Source organism: Aethalodelphis obliquidens, unplaced genomic scaffold (genome assembly GCF_003676395.1).
Source record: "Aethalodelphis obliquidens isolate GAN/ISIS:26980383/991018 unplaced genomic scaffold, ASM367639v1 scaffold37, whole genome shotgun sequence".
Lineage (NCBI taxonomy): Eukaryota > Metazoa > Chordata > Mammalia > Artiodactyla > Delphinidae > Aethalodelphis > Aethalodelphis obliquidens.
The window spans coordinates 6,701,551-6,721,602 of record NW_020837981.1 but is presented as its reverse complement, the minus strand read 5'-3'; the positions used below and the strand labels follow the sequence as shown (position 1 = coordinate 6,721,602).

Here is a 20,052-nt window from a genome sequence, read left to right as displayed (position 1 = left end):
ATCCAGGTTTATTGACTTGAAAGGTCATATATTGATGGACAAAAAGCCAAGGTCAATATTTGATTTTAAGGAGCAATAAATCTTGATATCCATGAAAAGAAGCGTTAATGCAGGTGCTGTTGGGGGGGAGAGGGATGCCTTCGCGGCGAGGGACTCCTCCCTCCTCTGTGGTGGGTGAAGGGCACTCTTGTTTGGTTGGAATATTAGGAAGGAAGCCTGTGTGTGTTTAGCAGTTTTTAGGTAGCTCCGGGTGGGTGCATGTTTTGAAGAAAGCAAAAAAGAGAAGCGTGCACTGTTTTCAGAGGACTGCCATTTCTGTCCCTGTTCACACAGACGGAAGAAAAATACCTGCCTTGCACACTATCCCTGCTGCCTGCTCCCCCCACCTGCCAGTATCTGAGATTTACCTCCACTCTCGCTAAGTTGAGATGTGATGGAATTTCCCTTTATCTGCTTTCCAACTCTCTACCCACCAATCCTTCAGTGTCTTCATCTCCCCATGCAGATTTGGGTGCATTCCCAAAGAAAGGCATGACACTGAAACCACAGGTGATGCAAACCCTTCATTATCTGCCTTAAAGAGGCAACTCGCTCCATTCTCCTCCCTATCCAGGCTCCACTCTGGGCCCCGACCCCACCTCATCCCTCCACTTCACAGTAGGGCCACCCAGACCGCTTGCCAGCCCTGTCCAGTTGGGTATCTTGGACCCTCATGAGTTTGCTTGTGCTGTGGCCGCTGCCAGAAATCTCTTCTCCTTTTGCCCCACCCTGTACACCTCCTCCTGGGGATATTTTGCTAATCCCGAAACTCCCTGTTTGACACTGTCTCCTTGGTAAAGCCCTCTCTACCCCTCCCAGGCAGAGCAGCCTCCTCCTTCCGTCTATCCCCCCATCCCTCCATCTACCCCTGTATCCCTCCATCCCTATTCTAGCTCTTGCTTCCTTCCTTGAACAGTTTTTGCTCACATGTCCATTGGTCTTCATTTTTCCTGGATTGAATGCCTGAAGGACAGGGCTGGTCCTTAATTCTGAATCCCCATTGCCTGGCTGTAGTAAATACCCAGTATGTTTGCAGAATGGGTGGCTGGACAGTGGGAAGGACAAACAGACCAAGTAAGGGACTCTCAGCAGAGCTTGGGCAGGAGGAGGGAGGGGGACGCAGGGCCTGTAGGGACTGGGGAGGGGCAGGGGGCGCCCCCAGGCAGCGAGCACAGGAGGCTGCTGACCAGCATCCTGTCTGGCCCCTCATCCTCACCGGCAGCTGCCCTGACGGTATTAATCAAGGCCAGAGCGCGTAGAAATATCAGTCCACTGTGTTCTATTCAAGTTCCCTGGAACTAAATTATGTTGTCAGGATTGGACAGAGCAGGAATGGAAAAGACCAGGCTGGATGACATGGGGCTGTTAAAAGGAGATGAATGAGCCCAGTGGTTTCCATTCAATTTTTCAAGGTTTCCCAAGGCAAGTCTGACAAATACCACCTTATGATTCTCAGGCACCCTGCACAGTGCCTCTTACACTCTCATTTTTTTATTTCTGCCTGTCCGATTAGAAGGACAAGGGATTCTTCTTTCTGTCTCGCATATGGGGAAATGGAGGAACTGGGGTGAGGGGAGCACTTTGACCAGAGTGAAGGTCAGGCCAAGGTCAGGGCATAAATCAGTGACACAGTCAGCAGGAGGATGCAGACCTCTGAGTTCACAGTGAAATGCCCTCTCCATTACCCCACCTGCTCAGCTTCCTCTACAAAATGCAACTGGCCAGACCTGCCTCTCAGGGCTGCTGCAGAGTGTCAGGGAGAAAATGCACCTGAAAACACTTTTAACTGAAACAGTGCTGTTCATTCATTCAACCGGCATTTTTTGAGTACATACCACATACCAAGCCATGTTAGCACTTCGTATTTAAGAGTTTTCATAAGGATGTAGAAAGAGGCTGAGAACTAGAAATGGATACATATGGGTTTCACATCTGTCTCACCACTCGGTAGCTGTGTGATATGGGGTTGGATATAAAACCTCTCTGATCCTCTTCAGGTGATTGTCGGGATGGAATCAGTTAAAGACAGGACAGCATCCATCATGGCACCCATCAACTTTCTTTCCTATGAGGAAGAAAGTTGTAAATAAGAACTTATTGAATCTGAATGTGTCCTCCCACAGAAAAGCAAGTGTCTCTCTTTCCTCTCTGTAGGAGGAGCGTCCCTGCACAGGGGATGCATGTGCCTAGCTTCCAGCTCTGCCGTGTGCTGCAGGAAACCATATCTCACAGCCCAGCCTCTGTTGTAAACAAAGGACTAATTAAATTAGCATAAGTTATTTTATGTAAATTAAAGATCCACGTTATAGCTGTTTATTGGTAGCAGCGTCAGATCTAGCCACTGCATAAGCTTGTGTAAAATTAATGTGCATAGATGCTCCAAATATCATATTATTAATAATGATAATAATGTTGATGAGGATGATAATAATGAACACATTCTCATAACAGTGCCTCCCGGCTGGCTCTAAAACCTCAGCGGGGAGTGTGCTGAGTGTCACAGCTCCTCAGGGAAACAGCCAGATTACACAGCTCCTTCTCAGCCTCCCAGCCCTCACTCATCGCACCATTTTGGCTTCTACTACTGGGTTCTGCTAAATTTTGGCCTCTTCAAATCCTGTCCATCTTTCAAGGTCTTACTCAGGGCCACTTCTATGAGTCAGCCCAGCCAACCTGAACTATATAGAGCTCTCTCCCTCCTTTCAGTTTCTGAAACAACTTTTCCACATCACTCTTTTCACCTATAATCTCCTCGAACTCAGATCTGTGAGGTAGGTAGCAGGTGTACTTAGGATTCCCATTTTATAGACAAGCTAACAGAGATCAAAGAGTAGAAGCCACTCAAGGTAACATAGCTAGGAAGTTACAGAGCCAGGACTCAACTTTCCCCAGCTCGTATATACCAGAGAAGCCCCTAGCTAAGAGACTGGCACATAGTAGATATTTAATGAGTGTTTGTTAGGGAGGAGGAAGGAAGGAACACATGAAGGGATGAGTGAATGAAAATTTTGCAGAGTGTAGTCTTTAAAATCCCTTAATATAACGATGACCTTCCCTCCCTATCACCATCTATCCAAGAGTCAATCCATCAATAAAACTGCATTTATTACTGACCACACATTTATAAGAATCCCCTGAGTCTAAGCCCAAACATCAGAACATCCACGTTGTTCAAGAGAAGATGTACCCAGAGAACTTTGTGAGACATTTAGAAAGGCATCCCGCCCCAAGCAGGCTCGGTAACTGAGCCAGAGTTCGCTTCACCCTCTTGGCCAGTGGCCAACCCACACAACCACAGGTGGCGGCCCTGGATTCAGCAAGGGTTGCAGAAGGCTAGAAGATTGAGAACTGCTGCCTCCCTCAGAGTTCCATGTCACTCTCACTCCTCATGATAGCACCAGGCAGGGACTGCCTGCCTACAGGGGTGTGTGTGTGTGCGTGTGTGTGCGTGTGTGTGAGATTCTTAAGTACCAGACATCAGGGGGTTGTAGGGCAAACGCTGGTTTCTGAACCACACCAACTTGGGTTTAAATTCTAACCCTCACCAGCATCATGGATAGAATTCTGGGGACCCACGAAGCTGGATGGGAAAAATGACATGTTTCAATTACAAATGGAGGCAACAAACCACAGTCGTATTTGTGATAGCTGAGATTTTTGTCACCGTAGAAATCACGATTTCTACGGGATTCAAGTTGTTGCAGTTATTTCAAAACATTGAACACAACAGGGGTCAGCAAACTTTTTTGTGAAGTCCAGATTGTAAATATGTTAGGCATTGTGGGCCTTGCATTCTCTGTTGCAACTACTCAGCTCTGCTGTGGTAGCTGTAAAGCAGCCATAGACAATAGGAAAATGAGCGGGGGTGGCTCTGTTCCAATAAAGCTTTATTTACAAGGGGCTTCCCTGGTGGTGCAGTGGATAGGACTCCACGGTCCCAGTGCAGGGGGCCCGGTTTCGATCCCTGGTCAGGGAACAGATCCCACATGCATGCTGCAACTAAGAGTTCACATACCACAACTAAGGAGCCTGCCTGCCACAACTAACACCCAGCACAACCAAATAAATAAATAAATATTTTTTTTAAATGGTGATCCAGGTCGTAGTTTGCTGATTTCTGATATATCCAAGTCATTACTTTAAAATCAAAATAGTTATTAGAATCTTGTTATTTAGTGCCTTAACAAAGAAGCATGTAATTTACTATATCAGGCTTTCTTGTTATTTTGAAAACTATATTTCAGTATCATTGGTTGCCCTTGTGAGCCTATGTATTTTGTTTTTTGCATTTAAGAAAGTTATTCTGAATTGCGGTCCACAGACTTCACCAGTCTAACCAAGGGGGTCCTTGACCCACTGGAAATAAAGAGCCTCTGTTATTTAATCTCTCTCCGCTTTAGTTTCCTCACAGCAGTGGCAAAGCGAATAATAATAATATCTATGTCAGAGAGTTTTTGCAAGCATTCAATGTAACTGTGAATATAGAAGTTCTTTGTTAACTAGAAAGAACTATAGAAATTTAAGATATGAACATTTCCACTTCCCCAGCAGTGCCTACTACAGTCCTCTGTACACAGTAGGTACTGAGCAAATGCTTGTGGCAGTGAGATTAGTTGAGCCTACAGCCTGGCATCCCTCCCCCAGGAGACTTCTTGTGCAATATGTGAGGAAGAGGGAGAGAGAAAGACTGCAGAATCCCGGAGGTTCTGAGGATTCTCTCACAATTGTCTCTGCAGAATTCCCAACCATCACATCTATTTAGACATCACACTGGGGAATGAAAAGAGGAAGGGAGAGATGGCCATGTTCTGAGCGGAGACTTCCTGCTGACGCGGCTGGTTTTAGGAGTGCGACTTTGCACAGTTTGTGAAAGCACGTGAACCTTGAAATAGAACCACGGACCTCTTAATTCATCTCTCCGTTATTTGATAAAGTATAAAGTAAATGAATGCAGAACATTTTTCCTTTAATTACACAAGGGGGAATGGGTGGGGGGTGTGAGGCTGGCGGAGCAGAAGATTGAGGGTGAGGGGCCACTGTGATGCATTTGTGCTTCCAAAGCAATTGTGCAGCATGGACGCTGCCTGCGTGAGGGCTTCTCTGAGATTTCAGCGGTGGGGAAAGAGGCTGAAGCTATGGGTCACAATGAGACCTACCCCAGAGCCCAGCAGCTTCCGATCAGGTTGCATTCTGAGACAGCAATGGGACAGGGGGGTCTCTGCCCTCAATAAGCTTACAGTTCAGTTGAGAAAACAAGTCTGAAATGCATAAACCAGGCATCAATATTTGCTGTGTGGTTAAGACCGTGTGGTTCAGTCCCAGCTCCAGCTCTGGGCGGGGGACCTGGCCTCTCTGAGCCTCACTATGCTGTCACGAAAGATGTCCACCAAATATTTCCAGTTCTGCCCTCGTGGAGATGGACAATGCAAATAAACCTCTGAGTAAATAATATGTCAGACATGGGACCTTGGGTCTAAACCCTTCCTCTCCTCTCTTTCTGGATTCTTTGACTAACCATCCCCTTCAAATGACTGCAGATAGATGGTCGCTCCAGGGAGCGTGGACCCGAGGCACAACCAATTTACGTGGCAGTAGCTCAGACTCATGGTGTCGCATTATTCAATTATTTAAAGCTGAAATTGTTCCTTCCAGGCTGCTAAGAGCTCATATTTTATTCAATTCGATTATGATTTGTTAAATTAAAAGTTGGTCTGGATAACAAGAGGATAACTTAAGTGTTAAAAGATGGGGGTTCATTATGGATTGAATTATGTCCTCCCAAATTTACATGTTGAAGTCTTAAGCCCCCAGAACCTTATTTGAAATAAGGTCATTTCAGATATAATTAGTTAAGTTGAGGTCATACTGGAGTAGGGTGGGCCCCTAAGCCAATATGACTGGTGTCTTTTTTTTTTTTTTTAATTTTTATCGGAGTATCGTTGATTTACAATGTTGTGTTAGTTTCAGGTGTGTAGCAAAGTGAATCATTTATACATATCTATATCCACTCTTTTTTACATTCTTTTCCCATATAGGCCATTACAGACTACTGAGTAGACTTCCCTGTGCTATACAGTAGGTCTTTATTAGTTATCTATTTTATATATAGTAGGTGCCCTTTTTAAAAGGGGAAATTTAGATACTGACCCGGATACACGGAGAACTCCACGTGAAGATGAAGACAGAAATTGGGGTGATGTGTCTTTGGACTTCCAAGGAAGACCAAAAGTTGCCAGCCAACCACCAGAAGTTAGCAGAGAGGCATGGAACTGATTCTCCTTCACAGGCCTTAAATGGAACCAACCCTGCCCACACCTTGATCTTGAACTTCTAACCTCCAGAACTGTGAGAGAATACATTTCTGTTATTTAAGCCATCCAGTTTATGGTGTTTTGTTACGGCAGCCCTAGAAAATGAACAGAGGTTCTAATTTGGCTTTCTCCCGGCTGAATGACTTGAACAAGTTATTAGAGAGGCAGTACAAGTAGTGGAGGGCAGGAGCTGGGAGCCCACCTGTTTGGCTTTGAATCCCACCTCTGCCACCACAAGCTGTGTGATCTTGGACAAGACTCTGAACCTCTCTGTACCTCCATCTCCTCCTCTATAAAAAGAGACGAAAGACTAGGTGGTCTCCAGGAGGCCTTGCAGCTCAAATACTCCACAAGTCAAACGTATACACCTTTAAAATATAGCAAGGGGCGCCTTTGGCGAGATACTAGGACCATCCTAACAGGATCCCGAGGAGAAATAGCCACGTGGCAGAAGGTGCAAAATAAAGGGACATGCGGGACAGAGCCAGAAGATGTTCCTGCTGACATGGCTGATTTTTATCATAGGGAGAATGTTTGCGATCTGCTCAGGTTACTGGACCCTTAATTGAGTAGAAAGCTCAGAGTGGGTGAGCACAGCCTCTGGTGCGGGGGCCTCTGGGACGCTGGGCAGGAGCACAGCTGCCATTGTGTCAGGACGCCAAGGACTGATGGTCTCTTAGCTGACCACACGGTAATGGGCGTGGCCAGCACCTCTGAACCCAGAGTCAGAGCAAAGGAAACTGCAATTTGGCCACTGAAAACAGCTTCTTGCCCGATGAATTTAGGTATTGACTAATAGTTCAAAATAAATATTTTGTTTTCGTAAATATTTGTTCAGAGTCCGTCCTGAAATCAAAGAGTGGCTTAGATTCCAGACCCTTCGAAGGCCTAGGAGTGGCCCCCCTCTCTGCACTGCTCTCCAGGGAGGTCCCCAAAGGAGCCAGGTCCCCACTGTCGCTCCTTACAGGCTGGATGGCCCTGCATAATTAAAACCTCGGTGGATTTCTTGTAATGTTTTATTGCTAACTTGAAAAAGGGCTTGTGGAGATGGATTCTTTGTGTTGTGTCAGGAGCACAGCGTGTTCCTATTTCTCTGTCAAAAAAAAAAAGAAAAAGAGAAAGAAACACACCCCGATGACAGCACAACCTGCCCAGCAAAACGGCCAGCTGTTCTTGTCATGAAGCTGCAAGGTGCCCAGAGTCAGCTGTCTCGGGGCCCAGCCCCGGCCCGGGTGCTGTATGGGTAGCAGAAGAGACAGGGCAGCAACCAAGACCTGCTCAGAGAACAGTGCAGGCTTTCCCCGTACATTCCTACCTGAGCAACGCTCAGGTTGTGATTTCAGCAAACAGCTGCAAGCTGACGGTACCGGGCGAGGCAAACATCCTGCAACGGACCAGCCAATTCACAAGCGTTAACCGCACTGGGGTGAGATCTTGGACAAAGCATTTGGTATGGCTGATCCTCTACACGTGGGTCACACACTGATCAAAGTCACACATTGATACAGGGCTGTTGGGTTCACGACCAGGACTCTAGAGATCATAAAGTCATTTTTGGTGACTCAGTAGCAGGTTGAGTACCCATTGTGTGCCGGGCACTGTTCTAGGAGTTAGGACACAATAGTAAATCAGTAAATAAAATAGCCAATATGTCCTGCCTTCATGGAGTTTGTATTCTAACAGAGTGAGGGTGGAAAGTACCAACGCCACCTGCAGCATTTACAGAATCGCTGCGAGAATTCTGCCACAGATTACAGTGTGACTTGGAATGTCATTGTCCCTTTTCTGGGCTTCACTTGGCTCATCTGTAAACTGAGGCAGAGGCTGGTATTCTCTTGCGAAGACACTGGCAGTTTCCCATCTAGGCTGCGTCCTTCAACTAGCTTTGTGACTGAGGGCAAGTTCCTTAACCTCTCGGTGTCACAGATGCTTCACAGGAGTGTTGGAGAAACCATTGAGTTAGTACAGGTCGATGGCTTTGCAGGTACCCAGCACACCGGGGACACTCAGCAAAGGTTATTATCATCCAAAGAACATAGAACCAAGTGAATTTCATTCCTCCCTCCACTGTCTTACCCTCGAGAGGTTTACTTCTCTCCAGAGAGAAGAGATGCTATGGGTACCTCTCCAGGCCTCAGCTTCTCTCTCACTTCCCCTCACCTGACCCAAGTCACCTGTCCCTCTGCACACTTCGTCACACTCCCCACAGCAGGAAACTTCCAGCCGTGGGACTCGCTTCCTGGAAGAGGCATGATGGCACAGTGGGGGACAACTTGCTCCAGGGTCAACATAGCCAGGTGCAGACCCAGGCTCTGCCACCTCATAGCTGTGTGACTTTGGGCCAGTTACTTAGCCTCTCTAGAAGGTTAATAACAGTGGCTACGTCACAGGGCTGCTGTGAGGATTAGGTGGGAGGATGACGGAAGGTGCTCAGGATGGTGTCACGGAGAAGAGGGCCAACACATGTCAACAATGGTAATAATAAACTCCTACAAAGACCCACAGCAGAGAAGAACAGATGTGTGGTCTCCCGGCATGACTGAGCTCTCTGTTTCACTGCAGCAAGGACGTAGCCAACACTTGCGAAGGCCTGGGAGAGCCTGTGAACATTTCCACTAATGACTGGAATAAGGACATGGAAAGCCAGCTTATCAAATTTGAGTCTGACATGAATTTGAAAGGAAAGATAAATGAATCGAATGAAAGTCTGATCCAAAAATCTTTCAGCAGGTAGGACTGGTAAGGGGGAGTCAACCAGATGGAACTGAATAGAAGAATCTAAGTCCTGTGCTTGATCCCCCCATGCGGACTGCACATGCTTGATAAGGGACACAACATTTAACAGCAGCGAGGCTTCGAAAACGTGTGGCGCTTTAACCGAGAGTGAGTTTAGAAAAGTCCACAGGGTGGTGTGGCCGCCAGAGTCTTTGCTAACTTGGGTCGCGTTAATAAATGTATAAAGTCTATAGCAAGGGAGGTGAGCGTCTCCTATTCTACCCTGAACAATCAGAGCTCCGTTTCTATTTCGGGAGCCATTTGTCAAGAGGGATACTGCTATCCTAGGACGTGACAAGGGAACAGACACCAGGGAGCTCAAAACTGAGCTGTCACAGGATAGGTTCACCAGGAAACAGATTCTAAGAGGGAGGGACTTGGCTGGGGACCCTCAGTAAACAGCGCTCCTGGCAGCTGTGGGAGTGCGATCCTGGCAGATGCGTGCAGCCTGGGCACCACATCACAGTGTCCACCACAGTCCACCCCTGGCAGTGCCCGGCTCCACTATTTTATATAAGTTCTTGGAGCAGCTTCTACTCTGTCTCCGGTATTCTGGGTGTCTCTTTTCCTGGGGAAGCGTATAAAAGGGGAGTTAACGGGACAATCTGTAGAAACCACTACTGCAGGAGATGCTCATAATCTCCCTCCTCCGCTACCTGTTCTAGAGTCCCTTCACTAGGCACCTGGCACCTATGCTGGTCTCTGTGGCTCATCTGGTGTCCTGACCCAGATCCTGATTCCTGAGGGGTCTGAATCCCTGGTTGCCATACTCTTCTCAGACCTCTCTGTGTAAACGGGACTTACTTCACAGGTTACCGTGTTTCTCAGTTTACCATCAAATTCGGGCAGGAAAGAACAAGAGACTCCCTTGTGCCTTGGTACCAAGCATATTCTTCTCTGCCCTTTTTTTTGTTTGTGTAGCAATAACCTTACTTCCGCCTGACAATCAAGGTCCCTTAACCCTACTACGTTAGTGCCTTTTTCCCTTGCCTACTGGTCTTTCAATATAAATAAGCAGCCCAGAGAGACTGGGTGACACCATACCCTAAAGTTTAACGAGACTCTTCCTGTGTCTCCTAGTGAAAACATTCCTCCTCTGAAAACCAGGACTTCCAGTGTTGTGGAGACAGGAAGCACAGATTCCCCAAGTGGGTCTCTGGCAGTGATGGTAAACAGACACCCTCCTGTTTCTCCCTCTCATTACCCACACCCATTCATTCTGTCTCCTGGAAATGTAGCACCATAAAGTGGTCATTGATTTATTTAGAGTCCATCATGCATCCTGGAGAATGGTGTCCCATACTCATAGGCATCACCTCCAAACTGGTGCGCCAGCAGTACACTCAGAGGCTGTCCCATCACTCTATCAGGTGGTAGTGTCTGGGGGTACAGTTTGTGGTGGACCTGAAAGATCCTGTGCTCTTACGCCCACTGCCATACCTCGTGTGTCTTAAAATGATTCTCTTGAATCATTTGACTTGATGTTATATGGGATCCAGGGTTGGTGGGTCAAATACTGCCTAAGCCATCAGACTTGGTGCAGGCGGAGGCCCTGCAAGGCAGGAAAGGTAAACCTATACCCAGAATGTATGTCAGTTCAAATCAAAATGAATCAATTCCCCTTCCAGAGGGAAAGGGGGTCAAAGTAATCAAGTTATCAGCAAGTGGCCAGTTGATTTCCTTGAAGGACAGTGCCACATTGGGGTATCAGCATTAGTCTGTGTTGCTGGCAGCATAGACATTGGACAATGGCAGTATCAAGGCCAGCTTTGATGAGTCAGGAGCCCTTGCTGTTGGGATCACGTGTAGCCTCTATTCTGGCCCCATGACGTCCATTTGTGCCAGCACGAGGGTGGCCAAATGGCAGAGGCTGGTCGGCATCATGGCATCAGAGTCATTCTGTCATTCTGCCTCTTCCAGGGTGGATGCTGTCTCGTGGATGGTAACGTGTAATACAAAGATCTTGACACCACGTGACCACTCCCATAGTTTCATCCATGTGTCTCTTGCCTGGACCTTCTTATCACTTCTCATCTTTCTCCTTCCAAGACTGCGACCAAGAGCTCAGTTATGCATTGCGTCCCATGAGTCCATATGTGTTCCACCTCAGGGACTTCTCTTTATATACAAAACTGATGATTAGGTATACTGGTAGGGGCTCTGCCCACTGGGAGGATTTCCCCTTTCTGCTGGTTTTCAGGGCCACCGCTGAGTAGGACTGTAGCATAGCAGCAGTTCATTTCCAGCTTTTACCTGTATATCAAGTCAACATATCCATGAACAGAACTCGACTTTTTTTCTACTCCAGCAGCTAGTCTTAAGGTACTCCACCCATGAAGGCTCAGGTGGGAGCTGAAAAACAGTGATAGACACGACCTGGGGGTTTGGGTCTCTTACATGGGCAGCTTCCTGGTGTCATCTGGCTGCTTCATGCCTGATCCCAGATGTACCACCTCCACATTACACCAGTCTTACGACTTGGTGGCTCTGCATGAACCCCGTTTATGCTGAACACGTTTGGCTTCATGGTCACTTGATGTCTCATGGTCAAGGCTCCATCTGTACCAATGCCCAGTAGCCTGTTAAGAGCTACAATTCCCCACTGCAGGTGGCATGGCCTTGTTCCGGAACCCTAGGGGCCTGTGCAGTAATTTTCCTTTTGGAGCTTACTATAAACTCCACATAGCTTCTTTTCCCATCACAGATACCTGTAATACCATGGAGTCGACCCAGCCTTGTGGCTCACACAGCAGGGCTGCTTGCACAGCAACCTGGACCTGCTACAGGAATCTTTCCCACAAAGTTAGGGGTCTTCCATGTCACTTGATACATGGTTTGGAACAGTTTTCCCAAGTGCGGCATATACTGCCTCCAGAACCCAAATGGGCCCACTAGGTGTTATACTTCCTTCTTATTGGTGGAAGATTTAAGATGTAATAATTTGTCCTTTACTTTGGAAGGGATGTCCTAGCACGCCCCAGAACACCAACCCCTAAAAACATCACTGAAGAGGTGGCTTCCTACATCTTTGTAGGCTGATCTCCCATTCTCTGGAGCACATGTCTTACCAAGGTCTTCAACATCCTTGCAACTTCTTGTTTAGCCAGGTGTATTGACTCGATGTCATCAATTCCACAGACCAACGAGATGTTCTACAGATTGTCTAGACGGTTCTAGACCTTTGGGACTCTATGCTGATAGAGGATAAAAGAGTTAACTACCCCTGGTGAAAGACCATAAATGTGTCTGCTTTTCCGCCTCCGTGAGAATGTGAATTGCCTGGCCCTCCTTCCTGGTGTCATCGGTGAGCACACACCATGTACCCGGAGCTGTCTTTATCTGCTCTAGCAGAATCACGGCAGCTGCAATCAGGGCTACTACTTGGTCAGACATGTGGTTCACCCTCATCCTCCAAGGTCCATCTCATTTATGTAGGCTCCTGCTGGTGGATTAAATGATAAAATGATGGGGACCACCACCCCTGCATTCTTTAGGACCTTAAAGGTGGCACTAATCCCTGCCATTTCCCTTTCCATCTTAACTGAGGGTGGGGTGGAGAAGTTTCAGAGGCTTCCACTCAGCCTTTCCCACTAGGATGCCTTGTACCCCATAATCCAAGGAACCAATGCAAGGGATCTGCCAGCTGCCAGGTACATCCATTATCACTATGCATTTAAGGACCGGGGAAATGTCCCCAGAGTGGCTCAGCGAACGCTGTATATCCGCATGAGTCAGATCTGTTCCAGGAGTGTATTTACAACCTGACCCCACGAGCACCCACTCCAGTGGTGACCACGATGACTTTGAGTCACTGTTTATCAATGTCAACTCTGAGTATTTGTCATTCCTCAGTATATAGATCCCCAAGGACTAGGATAGTCACCACTGAACCCAGTCTCCATGGTGATGCAGAGTCCTTCCTTATGGACACCTAGCCCCTCCTTCAGTCAGTGGGTTCCCAGCCTGAAAATCGTCTCAGATCCAGAAACTGGGCAAGGGATCATAGGGTTTTTGTTTTTGTCTTTAACGGGGACAGCTTTTAGCCTACTGATCATTCATCTTTGAGTTCTTTTGATTTTGTAGATTTGAGCGATGCCTCTGTTAGCTTCCTCTACCCCGAGGGGAGGGTGACGCACTCATCTCGGTTTGAGTGGGATTTTCTTGGTTTTAGCACTGAAAGACCTGTTCCCAGGAACCCCTCAGTCCTGAATACACCAGCACAGTTGGTCACCCTGCCTTAGGGACACCTTGATCTCCAGCCACACCCATAAACCTGCAGGTTGGGCACACCCCTCTGCCATTCTGACCTTACTGGTCACAGCAATCATCGTGTCCACCCTGCTTCCAACAGAGAAGCCCCACCTCCCGGCCTCTGTTCTTTCCTGGGATCCCAGTTGTTGGCAGGGAGAGCAGGTCTGTAACAATATCTCCTATGGCCATGCCTGGTCTGCAGACCACACCCTCACTGAGCTCCTCCCTGATGCTGGACCTCCTCACCAGCACATCTCCCATTGCTTTGATGAATGGCGTATAATCCAGGCCATTCTGTGGAACAGTCAGTTGGTGGGGTTTCCAGCCTTAAGTATAACATCCTCTCCACACGCTCACTCCTCAGAATTTTTTGATTCCCTCTCCTGCCATCTGCCACGGTAATTCTGGCATTTCTACTGCACATAGTGTGGGCCATATCTTCTTCCAAGCTTCCAAGAGCTTCCCAAGCAGCATGTTAGCATCATTTCCCAGGGTCCTTGTCAGGGTATGAAATCTTGTATCAGGGGAGAGTCTTCCGTATTGATAAACTCACTCATCCAGCTTGACGCTCCATCCGGCCGACGCAGCAGCCTCCGTTTGCCACGTGTACACCCCTTGCCAGTACGCATGGTGGGTCCCACACGTCCTTGGGTCCCAACTTCCTTTCCTCCCCTAGAAGGTCCCCCAGTTTCCTGGGAGTTTGTGTAGTGACCTGCTGGTTGGTCCAATGTCCAGGAGGGGAATAGGATACCTCCTGAGTGGACAGATGTTGTCATGTGAGGTGGAAACCTCTACATCATCTTCAAGCAAGGGAGGGGTGGCACTAGGCTTTAATGGTGGGCAGTGGGCTCAGTGGGTCTGGGGTTTCAAAGTTCTCAAGTTCATTGACCCCAAGCCTCACAGTTCTGCTCCTTCCAAATCAGGGCCCTGATCTTGGCATCACCAACTTACCCTGGGTGAGGATTCAGAATGTAGTCTTCTCTGAGCTCCACCCTTAGGATCAAGTCTGGGTCCTGAGCCTCAGCTTTCCCTTCTCTCCAGCTGCTGGAGAAGTGAATCTCTCTCTTTATATGTAGCCAAGGAAGCCCACTGGCTTTCACTCCTTGCCTTCAACTGGTCATCAATCAACTATAGACTTTCATGGTTTGTTTGTTTGTTTCCAATCCATCAGTTGAACTCAGCAAGAGCCATACAATTCCACTGTCCTTATAATTACTAATTTCCCCGATCCTCTCAACCTCCTGAAATAGGCACCCTGCCCTGCATTCCCTTCCACCAGCATCCCATCCCAGTTTCTCCAGCAGGAAAAGTCTAACAATTGCACAGGCAGGAGCTCTCAGTCCTGCACCCACCATTAACCATGGGGTCTTCATTGCCGTTGGCCAGTGGGGGATCCAGTTCCACGATCCCATCTGGAGTCCACTTCTTCAGCCCACTCCCTGTTTCATTTGTCTTTGGTCAGGATCCCAGAGAGTCTGCCATGAAGCTTGGCATGCGGGAAGTTTACTTGGGCGCGTCCTCGGATCAACTCCTGTGGGGACTGAGGAAATCACGACTGGGCAGAGGCGGGGGTTGAGCTGCAATGCCTTTGCAACAGGGCCTCAGCCACCCCACGGCAGCTCTAGAGTTGGGAATGACTTTTCAGAGGTGCTTCTACCAGTCATTGGCTGTGACTGCCCCCGGGGAGGGGCAAAATCTTAGGCCAGCCAATCCCTTCGGCCCAGGACAATTCCTGAGAAGGATTTTTTTTCTTTCTTTTCCAATAATGAACCTTAGCCTTCACTAGGTTAAGTATTTGACTTCACATCCTGTGAAGCCAGAGGAATGGTCCCTTTAGTCCTGAGAAAGGAGACAGATGGAAAACTCACGGCGCTTTTCTTTTTAGGTCAAAGGGAGGAGCACTTTACCTGGACTAATCCAGGCACTATTTAGGATTCTGGGACCATCAGCAGGATTGCCTCTTGGACCGGAGGTCATCTGGGAAATTACTGCTTGTAGCTCCTCTGATGGGGGACCCACAGGGCCTTGGCTGGATGAGGGAGACCCAACATCTCCGGAAGGCAGTGTGAGCCATTGACAGGCAACACTCCTGGCAGCGGGAGAACCAGCAATTGGGTCCTGTGGGGAATCTGGGTGGTGCTCCTCTGCACCCACCACGCAAGCCGGGAGAGGAGAAGCCAAAGGAACAAAGGCCAGGAAAGAGGAGGCTCCAGGGACCTGATGCCATACTCAGAGCTCTGAAGGGCTGCGTGTGCTCCGAGAAGCATCCTTGTTCTGTAGGATCGCGTGGGTCAGCCCAGCTACAGTGGGCAATAATTATAATACAAATTTCACCTCAATCAAGGGAGGACCTTTGAGCTTCGGACTCTTAGGAGACAGATCGGGGCAAACTCCAGAAAGATGGCGCTCCCTGTCTCTAAGGTATAGAAGCAGAGACTATCCCCCCAACTTTGAAGCTGTTCTTGAAGCTTTAATGATGACTTAAGCATCATTCATTCTCATCTTGAGCTTTGGAGATGTGGACAATTTCTGCCTGACTAGTCCAGCAGATGTAGCTCTGCTCTTAGGTACTCAGGGCAATGCCCCTACTCTGGGTCCTGTTTTCTTTTAGGGTTCCAAAGGAGACGCTGGATGGGTCTGAAGGGGGAGACAACAGGGTGGGCAGATTTAATGGCTGCGCAGCGAGCCGTGGAGTCCATGGTGACGTGGGCTGTCCTCCAGAAGGAACGCTGCGCGCCGAGCCTCCCTGCTGTCGTTGCGTGCCCCTCCAGCTGGAACGCGCATCCGCCGGTTCTGTGCCCAAACGGGTATGCGTCCCTCTGTGTGTACACAGACATGCACACGAGGTCTTCCCAACACAAATATATATTTAAGATTTACTGTTCTGGAAAACCTAGTGAATAATGTAAATGATGAAAGCCCGCGTCTGGCAGAAAATATTGTTCAGGCTGCCTCATTGACATTCAGCCTCTCATGCACACTTGGTAATACACACGCCGTATGAATTATGGATTCCGGGCTTCATCTCTCACACGACACGTGAATGTTTGATAAAGATTGTTTCCAATATTATATTTTGTCAAAATGCTCATCTAAAATTCAGTCAAAAATGCTTTCCGGTAATTATGCACTGACTTCATAGGGAGCAGAGAAGGGGAGGTAGAAAGTGCCCCTCCGTGGGGTCATTGCTTTGTGTGTGTGTGTGTGCGCGCGTGTATGTGGCTTTTGTTACCCCGGGTATTTTTGCTGAAAGGGAGGGGGAGACTGACAGTGTTTGTGCTGAAATTCTTTATTCCTTCTGCACGCCGTCATTACAGAAGCAGCTACAATAAGGTCTATCCTTTGCCTTGCAGACACCTGGTAGTTCATTCGTTCCTCAGATATTTTTAAACTCACTGCTGGCTCATGGGCACCGTGGCCTTAGTCTGGCCTCCTAGCAACTTGTGCTCCCCAGAGCTTCCAGCTGATTTTCTCCAGTGCACATTCTTAGCCCTCACTTCTCAGCCCCACCCTTTACTTTCCTTCAGTGGCTCTTCATCTCTCACGGCAGAGATGGCAAATCCCTACACTCAGACTGCCAGCTCCACTCCTGCAGCCAAGCAGGCATCACTAGTAATCATGTCCTTCTTTCCCCCTGACTCCACCTCAGAATCTTTCTTAACACATGCTCCAGGCAACCACTATCAATCAGATGATGATGACATACAAAAGGAAGCCTATTTATGCTTCAAGGGTAAGTTCCACCTCTGAAGCGTGGCATTCTAGGCCCTTTAGGACCTTTCCACAGCCTGTGGTTTCAATTTCATCTCCAGCCTTTCCCTTTCCAACTTCTCCGTGTTCTCTAGTCCCCACTCCACGCCTCTACCTGCTGTTCACCCTCCTGGTATGCTCTTCATCTCCGATCTCCTTGGCAAACTCCTACTCATACATCAAGAGCTCTATAAAGCCTTCCTCCTCTCCGCCAGGTCTGGATACACTGTCCTCTGTGATCTCAGGGCACTCTCTCTGTGTACATCTCTCTACGTATCACAGAGTGTGAAACCCCCAGGGGAGTTTACTAATGGGGTGATCGAGAGTAAGGAGGCTGCCTAACCCAGTCACCAGGAGGGACTCAGTAGATGCAGTTGAGTCACAGTGCAAAGGAAATTGAGGTTCTTTGCTCATAAATGGCCCTGGCCTCAATGGAGCTACAGCATAGAAGATAGAACATTCATAACTCGGATATGGGAAAGCTATCCCCTTTATCTTCCCCAGTATCTAGGAAAATCACTAAATCACTATGCATTTGGTAGCTGTGGCTTTAACAAAAAGCAAGGCAGGCAAGCATCCTTGGAGGTGCCCAATGTTCTTCCGGAACATCTTCACTCAAGTGTTCCTTTTCTCTGTGGGGGTCAGTCCCCTACCCAAACCCCTTCCAGCACCTGCCTTGATGCATCTCTCTTCCTCTCCCTCTGCACTCACTACCCACGAGAAATGGGAAGTCCATCCCAGACGCCCTTTGAATCCACCCCCTTCTCCGTTTCTGCAGCCCCACCATGCTGCGGGCCGCCAATATCTTTCCTCGAGAAGACTGGAATATCCTCCCGTGGTCTTCCTGCCTCCTTCATGCTTCCTCCGACCCATACTCCATTGGCAGCCAGCGTGATCTTTCTAAACCCAAATGTGATCATCTTACTCCCTGCCGAGAACCTTTTGATGCTTCTCCATTTCTCTTAAGCTAAAGGCCAACTTGCCCTCTGTGGCTTGAGGGGAAGGAGCAGTATGCATAATGCTGAGCGATCAGTAAGGCCTGGCCATCGCCCATCAGAAGAGATGCAGAGAGGGAGTTCCCTGGTGGCCTAGTGATTAGGATTCTGGGCTTTCACTGCCGTGGCCTGGGTTCAATACCTGGTCTGGGAACTGAGATCCTGCAAGTCATGCGGCACAGCCAAAAAAAAAAAGAAAAAGAAGAAGAGATGCGGGGAAACAACCATGAAGACCAGGGATTGAGGATTAGCTCCAGATGAGCGAAGCAGAAGGCCTGGGGCCAGGTCCCGTCCTGACTGCTCTCTGCAGCCACATCCACCTCTTTCCCCATCCTTACTCTCTGTCCTCCAGCCCACTCCTCTCTCACTTCGATGTTTCTGTCGTCCCTTCAGCAGAGAAGACACCACATAACAGCAGAGAGCTGGGCGCAAAATACGTGTTTGAAAAATATGTATTGGATTTAATGAAAGGCCAGGCAGTGCAGCAGCCCCAGGGGTCCATCAGGAAAGTCTGCTATAGCAGCAAGCAAGGCTCCCCACATATCAGCCAGGCATGTGAGCTGGAGCTGACAAATGCAGCATCGGAAACATGGAAGCATGTAAGCAGGGGTGCTGACAGCCCCTAAGCTAAGTGCTGAACAAACGCTGTTCTCTAGACATTGAATATTTCAATATAACTGGTGTGAGAATTACAGCCCTGGATTTCAGCTGTTCCCAGGAGGGCTGGGAGCAGAGAGTATGCCAACAGGGAAAATCCCTGTGAGAATCCCCGGATGTGTTTGTTATATAGTTTGTGTGTATCTACAGCCTTCCTGTCTTTCTTCCACAAACGCTGCCTGCCTGCCGACTCTTTGCCAAGCCCTGTGCTGGAAACTGGGGATACAGTGATGGAGACTGCAGGCCTCTGCTTCCAGAGCTCTCACATTCTAGTGGGTAAGTCAGACGAGCAAGCAGACGTGCTCTGGGATCAGGAGAGGCTGGCCAGACTGGGATGAGAACCCACAGGTGGAGGACCCTACCAAGACTGGGCATTGGAAACCCAAGTTTCTAGGAGAAGGGGCCTCAGGGCTAAGTCCATACGGATGAGTAGGAGTTTGCTGAGTGGAGTTGAGACAAAGGACAGAAAGGCGTTTCAGGCACCAGGAGCAGCACGTCCGTAGGTCTGGAGGCCGTAGAAAGCCCTGGAGTGTGGAGAAATCGTCAGGGAGTTCATCAAGGCCAAAGCCAAGGGCCAGATGAAAGGTCTGTATGCTGAGATCAGGAGTCTGGACACTGCCCTGAGGTTTTAAGAGGGCAGTGTACACACAGGTCTTAGAGGGAGTCAAAGCCAGAACTGGATCTTGAACCTGTGTCTGCTTTGATATTGTGAAGAAATAAAATAGATAAATCACTAGCTAAATGAATCAAGAAAAAAGTGCAAATACATATATTTAGAAATGAAAATGGGGGAATGACCATATATAGAGGAAATTAAAAGAATTACAGCATTACTCAGTTTTGAAAATAGATTTGAACACATGGACAAATGGGTGATTTTCTAGAAATATAAATGATGAAAACTAACCTCAGAAAAGATAGGAAATCTGAATAATCCAATTACCAGAGAAGAAACTGAGAATGTTGTCAAAAGTCACTACTCATTAAAGTACTAGACCCAGACAGCTTCACAGGTAAAATCCATTACAAGTTCAAGAAGTAGATCACGGCAGTGCTTTTTAAAGTGCCCCTGAGCATTGTGGGAAGGGGGAAAAGGACTTTCAAGTGAATCTAAGGATCCAGTATAATGGTGAAAAGAAAATCCAGAAACAAAGAACGCCACCACCAAAAAACTATAGTCCTATCTTAAACACAACGTAAATGCAAAACGCTAAATAAAATATGATCGAGGAGAACACAAATATATTTTTAAAGGGTAATATGCGACCACTACA

The 20,052-nt window shown here is 48.1% G+C and overlaps 1 long non-coding RNA gene across 4 annotated transcripts in view; it reads right to left on the bottom strand.

Moving 5' to 3' along the window:
- Positions 1-1,890: 1,890 nt before the first annotated feature.
- The window catches only part of LOC113632546 (uncharacterized), a 211,382-nt gene continuing 193,220 nt past the window's right edge, over positions 1,891-20,052 (bottom strand). For all 4 annotated transcript variants that reach the window (XR_003437855.1, XR_003437857.1, XR_003437856.1 and 1 more), the window contains exon 4: positions 1,891-2,104. This is a non-coding gene — a long non-coding RNA (uncharacterized LOC113632546). The remainder of the gene's footprint in view (positions 2,105-20,052) is intronic.